This window comes from Dasypus novemcinctus, chromosome 12 (assembly GCF_030445035.2).
Source record: "Dasypus novemcinctus isolate mDasNov1 chromosome 12, mDasNov1.1.hap2, whole genome shotgun sequence".
NCBI classification, from domain to species: domain Eukaryota; kingdom Metazoa; phylum Chordata; class Mammalia; order Cingulata; family Dasypodidae; genus Dasypus; species Dasypus novemcinctus.
Window position 1 is genome coordinate 49,469,749 of NC_080684.1, and position 7,727 is coordinate 49,477,475.

The window sequence follows — 7,727 nt, forward strand, 5'->3', positions numbered from 1 at the left end:
AAGTCAACAACTACAACACTGAAAATTGCTGTAACTGAATAATATATTATGGGAAGATAGAGAGAAACATACTAGAATACAATAGTCCAGATGACTAAATGATATTATAATAAGGTGTTCCACTTACCTAATGCTGCATAAAAAGCTACCCAAACTTAGTGGTGTAAAGTAACAACCATTTTATTATGCTCATTGATTCTGTGGACCAGAAATTCAGATAAGGCACAGAGGGGAATGGCTTGTTTCTGCTTCATGATGACTAGAATCTCAGCTGGGAAGACTTGAAAGTATGGGTTGACCCAACTAGGGCCAGAATCATCTGGTGGCTTCTATATCAGTATTGGTGCCTGGGCTAGGCTCAACTGGGACTGTTGACCAGATTACCTAAATGTGACCTCTTCATGTGGTTTGAGCTTCTCACAACATGGCATGAGGGTTCCAAGAGAGAATAACTCAAGAGTGAGCATTCCAAAAGAACTAATGGAAATTGCCTGGCTTTTTATGACCTGCATGGAATGGATGGATGATAGGCATGTTTTATTATGAAAAAAGACAAACTGTTCACTGTGGCTGGCTTTCCACATACTGCTGGTGGAGTATTGGAACAAGAATATAGGGAGAGTGACTAAGTCAAGTCAAAAGTGCTTTTGCAGGGAGCCTATGTAGCTCAAATGATTGAGCATCTGCTTCCCATGTATGAGGTCATGGGTTTGATCTCTGGTACCTCCTAAAAACAAACAAGAAAATCAACTCTCATTAGGGAATTGCTGTAGCTCAGTGGGTGAGTGTCAGTACCAGGTCCTGGGTTCAACCCTTAGTACCTCTTAAAGAAAGAAAATATACCAATATAAAACAGAGGATGGGTCAATAGTGGAGGGATGATATTTCACACATACAGAGGCCCTGGCATTTTTTTTTTTTTTCGTTTCTAAAACATACCTGCCTAGTTCCTTTGTCCAACAGTCAGCACATCTAAATGATTTCCATTTGTTCCTCAGAGATACTATGTCAAGCCTTTCCTCCCATATTATTCTTTTTCTTTATTCTACATAGTAACATTTCTATTAATTATAATACTTGATGCTGAGAAAACTGCCCTCTTCTACATAACCATCAAGGAGCATATTCCTCTTCCTAATAAAATGACTGATTTTGCTTTATTTTTTGAAAGATGAAAAAAGCAACTACTTATTACTAATGACATCCAAAAGTAATAAAACCTAAATTTCACCTTGAAGAGTATTCTCTTTTGTTACCTTATGTGTCCATTACATCAGTGGTGGGACCCAAAATCGTTCGCTATGAGAATCCTATTTGTCCTAGTGATGATTTGACTATACCACAATGTACCAGCTCCCAGGAATGATCCATCTCTTTATATCCAACTGTTCACTTTCCTTATATATGTGGAGTTTAGGCTAACAGTGACAGTTTTAATAAAAATGATGAAAGGTTAGGGTGAGGGTATTTCAAGCTTTGGTGCAGTCATCTTTTCTATTTAAATTATTCCTTTGCATCTTGGGCTAGTCAGGGTAATTTTGATGGAAAGTCACATAAACCCAACTGAAACTAGTCAAAGTAAAAAAGGAAAATTATTGGAGGGATATTGAGATATCTCATATAATTAAAATGTTGAACAATCAAATCACAGAGAAACCAGAACTAGGGATTCAAGGACTGCTAGGATTCTATTTCTTGACTGCCCCGCCCTTCTGTTCTGTGTGTTACTTTCATTCTTCCTATAGACCACCCCTTCACCAGTAGCATCAAGTTTCATATCTCGTAGTTTTGCCTCTAGAGAGAGCCATATCCAAAAACACCTCAGGGACAGATTCTGATTTTATCTGGTGCCCAAGTGAAATGAATCAAGAGTGACCAAGAATCGCATTCCTGGAATGGATGAAATCAGGAAGGAGCACTTCCCAGAAAGCAGGGGCGGGGTAGATTGGCAAAGCAATGATGCACTCTCTATGCTTTCCAGTTGAAAGAGGCTTTTTCTTCTCAGAAGGCCTGGGCTCCCTTCTGCTCTGGAGATGTGCTAATAGGGTGACCAGGTGTCCTAGTTTGCCAGGATAGTACCATTTTACACCTGTTGTCTTAGTGTAATTATTAATAGTACTATTTTCACTCTTAAAAATGTCCTTATTTGGAAGATAAACGACCACTTTATTTATTGGTGTTGTGACTCTGAGCTGGCCAAAGTCCTGGAGGAAAAGGGGCTTTAAAGGATGGTTTTAATGACAGATTGTGGTCCCCTTAGAACAGGACTCTTCCTTATGGGGCTCCCAGCACTTCAGCACACAGCACATAATATAAGTTCTGGGCAAATGATGAATAAAGGATCACATGTTATCAAAAGCTTTTCTCCGCTAGAGGTTTGTGTGAAGTTAAATTTGACAAAGCTTTCCAATTCTGTGTACTATTACAGAGCATATTAGACTAGCAGTATCATGGAATATGAAGGCTTAAAGGAAGTTTAAAGATTATTTAGAATAGAAATTAATTCCACCTAGAGGGTAAGCTGTGATACAGAACTTGCATCTGACTTGTTTAGTGAATGTTGGATGCCCAATAGCCAGTAGTCGGCACGCAACAATTATTTGATTCTGTGTTTCCAGTGCTTGCTTTTCTTCAACCACAATTTTATCATAAGGACATCGGAGAGTGCTTGAGCACCATTAACCCTGGGAAACTCCTCATGCTTTAGAAAACGGCTTCTGTATTAGAAGATCCTTTCTTACAGTGAGCTGTCATCCTACGCCCTGTGGTTTCCTCCCCACCCCTGCGCTCTCAGCGAGGCCAATGCCTCTCCCACTACTCAGTCTTTCACCTACCCAGGACAGCCTTACCCAGTCCTCCTCACTCATCCTAAATGTTCACGTTCCCTTTTCACAACCTGAAATGATGTCCAGACCCTCTGCCATCCTGATCACGCTCCTCTGGACACATTCCAGTTTACCCAAAGACTTCGAAGGCAGAGGTCTTTTGTGATTTGGCTGTAATAAAAACAAAGAGATTAAAAGAGTGATTGTCTCACTTCTTGAAGAAAATTATGTTTCTATGAATAATAAACAAAACCGTTTCAGACTTTTTAGTCACATCACACTACTGACACAGATGTAGGTTTTCATTAATTATTTTAAAGGTTGCAGCCTCAGGATTTGAGGTCTGAAGCAGTTTTTTACCCGTTTCTGCTAAGTTCTCTTCTATCATTTCTTATGCACTCAGTTTATTGAATTGTATTAGAGTGCTTTGTATTAGAGTCTTTATATGCAGAGGAAATGTGGACACAGTAGGAGGAGACAGATGGGGAGAGAGACAGCTTTGTGTAGAGGCAGAGACTGAGTTATGGATTGCTGGAAAGGCATCGCCAGGACATCACAGAGAAAGCGTGATCCTGCTGATACCTCGATTTTGGACTTGTACCTTCCAAATCCGTGAAACAATAAATTCCGGCTATGTAAACCAAACAGTATGTGGTATTTTGTTACAGCAGCCCTGGAAAACAAAAATACCTCCCCATTTGTGTATGGCCTTCTCGATGCCCCAGGAGCACAGAAGCCCTGTTAAATGCCACAGTGTTAGAAGCAACAGGCCTTACAAGACTTTCAAATATTTGGAGTCACCACTTTGCTATCCAGGGTTTTCTTTCACTCTCCCATCTTGTCTTTGTCCTCCTATCTAATGGGTAGAGAACACTTGAAAGAAAGTGGAAATTACTAAATGCCAGCCTCCATCCTTTAAGAAAGTTACCTAGATCTAGGAGCCTCGTAAGTAACCAACAAGTTACAAGGATGCACATTTCACCATAATAAAAGGAAGAGATTTGCAAAAATGGAGAATGTTCCACAGTGGATCAGCTGCCTTCTAAGATATTTCCTGATGACTAGTAGGTTTAGACAGACAGGATAACCATCTGCCCAGAATATTTTACCCAGAATTCCTATATTGGGTGAGACTTTAGACTAGATTATCTGTGAAGATATTTCCAGCTCTGTAGATTCCATAGACAGTGCTTATTTACTATTAATAGCCGGCAGGCATTGGGTAAATTTTTTTTCCCTTCCCCATCCCATAGCTGAAAGAATATTACACTTTCATTCACTAAGGACAAAACAGAAAAAATATTAATTAACTAAATATGTGGACTACTTATAATCAAATTACTCATCAGTAATGATTATTGGACATATTTTTGGAGAATTTAAACCACTCCCTTACAGATATAGTTCATTTAAAGTGGGTTTTGAACTTTATCTTAATAAGAGAAGGTGAAAGCTGAATTATTATTGAGTACACATTATAAAAATCAGTCATTGATATGTGCACAATGAATTGAAGGGTGCTCATTTGTTGGTAAATGCACATGCTATCATGTCTTTCATAGGATTTACTCTTCTATCTTTATTTCCATTCGTCCATTTGTCTATCCTTCCATCACGGTACCTGTAAATTAAGACTTGTTATATGTGAACTGAATGATGTGACCTTCTCAAATAACTAATAATTACAAATTAGTTTGGATATTTGTAGCCCCAAACCTAGAATGGCATCCTAAAGTCTAAGAAACTGCTTTCAGGCTAGAAGGATAAATGAAAATTACAATATCAAAACCCCATGTGGAAAGTGCCAAATTCTAAGCTATTTATTATGTGCACTAATGCAGAACTAAGAATTTTTCCACATGAAGATGCATTTGATTAAATATAACTTTTGAGTCCTCTAGTAGCTTATTAGGGTGGTCCAGCTGTCTTTGAGACATAGTAATGGATTTCTAAGTTATCAGTTAGCAAAAAGCATTCAAGAAATTTCAGACAGGCAATAAATGAAGCATGAATAATATTTGAATTGAGAAAAAGCCTAAATGGCTTTTTCCTAAATTTATTGTTGGGGATGTACAGTAAAAGCATTTTGAGATGTATTTATTTTTTTTATTTTTCACAAGTCTAAGTATATAACTTTCCTGTCCAGAGAATGTTAATCAGCTCAACTTGAAAGATGGTTCATTTTGTTTAATTTTGAATTCAATATCCCCTCTAGCTGTAATTTTTTTCTCTAATCTTGGAGTCCCATTTTACACAAACAATTGGAAGCATCTTTGATCCAGCTGTGAACTCAAGTTTCTGCTGTTTTGCACTTTTCCAATTCAGTCTTCCAAGCTCACCACAATTAGACAGCGAGAAATGGAATCAGCCCATTAGAACTATTTCTATTCTTATAGGTCCCTGTAAAGACTGTCATAGGGCGCTTCCTTGGTAGGTGTGAGGGAGAAGAATTTTAGTTGGACTCTATGGTTTTGTCAGGGCTGCCACAGACAGGCTGGTTTAGGATTTCAGTTTTATTAGATTAAGACCCATTCATTTCAGTTTGGCCTCATCTTAACTAGTAACATCTTCAAAGATCCTGTTTATAAATGGGCTCACATCTGCAGGACCAGGGATTAGGACCTGAACGTGTCTTTGTGGGGGGCATGATTCAATGCGTAACAGTCCTCTTGGTGGAAAAGTTGTAACTGTGTTATGATGATGACCAAGGATGTATTCACATTACATTTCTGCCAGGAAATATTTTCTTTTCATGGCAGATCATGAAAATTCATTCATTCATTCTAAAATAATTTGAAGTTTTCTGTCTTTCTGTTGACATTTTGATTACTGAGGCTATAGCTAATTAGTAGCCTAAAGTTCTCAGAAGAGCACTTGCTTTTCCTCAGTAGCAACCAATAGAATTTATATAGTAGAAGGTAAAACAAAATTCTCCTTGGTGATAGTCTGCATTATCCTAATTGTACTTATAAGAATTTTAGATTCTGGTTGGAATTAAAGAACAATATATAATGTATATAAAGTATTCAATACAATAGCAACCATGCAAACCACCAGCCACAAATGACATTTACTTCTTTCTGTGTTCTAATGCCAGATAGTATATTGGTACAACATAGTTACTGGAGCAGTGTGTTGCTCTGCCATGCATTGCCATCTCCAAGTATACAGTGTTGTCTCCCTCTGTCTCCAGGGTTCATTCATAGCACTTCTTCTCATATTCTAAGGAACAAAGATAAGGGTGTATAGCAATATTTCCTCTGGGGTTGAACACTGTAATCTGTGGCTTGATTTTTATGCACGTACATAGTAGGGCTAAACCAGGAAAATAGGGGACTTGACATTCCACTGGAGAATAGTTTAATTGACTACAAGGAAGGAGTATTAATGTGTCTGTAGCCTTTGCTTGGAAAAGTAAAGAGGACTTTGGTGGACAGCAGGGATGATTTAACCTTGCAATGTCTTCCGTATAGAGTATGACTAATTTGGAATTAATAGGCTAGAGACTTTCAATCTTTTATGGTTCTTATAGGAAGTCTTCTTTCTTGAATAGAAATATTATAGTTTGTGGAAATAAGCTTCAAAAGAATATGAACCATGAATGTTTAATGCTGCAAATGGTGAAAAGCTTGATACCTAGTTTAGAATAATAAAGTTGCAAAAAACAGAATATCTTGACTTTTTTATAGACTAGTATTTTTCTAGGTAGAATTTTTGCAGAGTCCTTGCATGAGACAGTGCTTGAATTTGATCTTTCACTGCCTGAAAATCAGCCTGATTTAGCTTCAGCATCTCATCTATAAGACCTACCTGCTCTTGTGAGATTAAGCTACTCACAGCTACCTCAACTGTTGCCCTAATTCCACCCCTTTCTAACCTATTGCCTACCACATTCCCTCCCTTCTCCCCATCCCCTCCTGTAGTACAATTTGGGCATTCCCAATATCAAAAGTCTGGGTTTCCAGGGGATTTGTTTACACTTCCATTGTAACACTTATTATAACAGTGATCCCTATAGTGTTTTTTATCTTGCATTCTCATTAGCAAATGCTTATGAGCATTCAGCCCTAATAAATATGACTATTTATATAAATTATGTAAATATATTACTATAGTAATACATTATTATATATATAAAACATGTGCAAATTAAAATGATAAAATTAAAAATACAATTAGAAAATCCAGTATTTCATTTTGAACATTCCCTGGAGCGTTTGCACCTTGCTTTGGAGATCACTGCATAGGAGTGCTGGTATTTGTGATGTGTCCTCTCATGAGACCGCGCACTCTAGAAGGGTACAATGTGTAGCTAATTCACTTCTGTCAAGGAACCTAGTATAGGATCTCGAATATAATGATGCTCATTTTGATTGCATTAATGAATTGGCACCTCTGCATCTTTTCTCCTATTAGTGCTTCTCTCAAAAATGTTTCCCTTCCCTTCCTTTGCTCTGACCAAAGTCTACCCACCATTCAAAGCCAAATTCTGGCCTTTTATCTCCAATGAATCCTTTCCTTTCATTCTAAATCTCTTAATATTTTTCTTTTCACTTATAGAAATTTTTGACTTTGCTGCTCACTTGACCAATCTCATTCACTGTCTGATGATATATCTCTGATGACATATTTTCGTGCATGTATGAATCTTCCCAGATAGATTACATGCTCTCTCTTTACTTTTTTGCCTGTCATGCAGTCCCATACTCTTGCTTTATTTATATAAATCATTCTATAAATATTCATTGAACAGATGACAAAGGTATCAATTTACACAGTTACACTTTTGACTCAAAATTGCCATAAATGTTTTTGGCATTTGTTTTCTCAAACTCGTTTAAAAACGACTATTCTTCCTCCAGAGCTCCCCAACTGGTTCTTATTTTCATAGTGACCCAATTT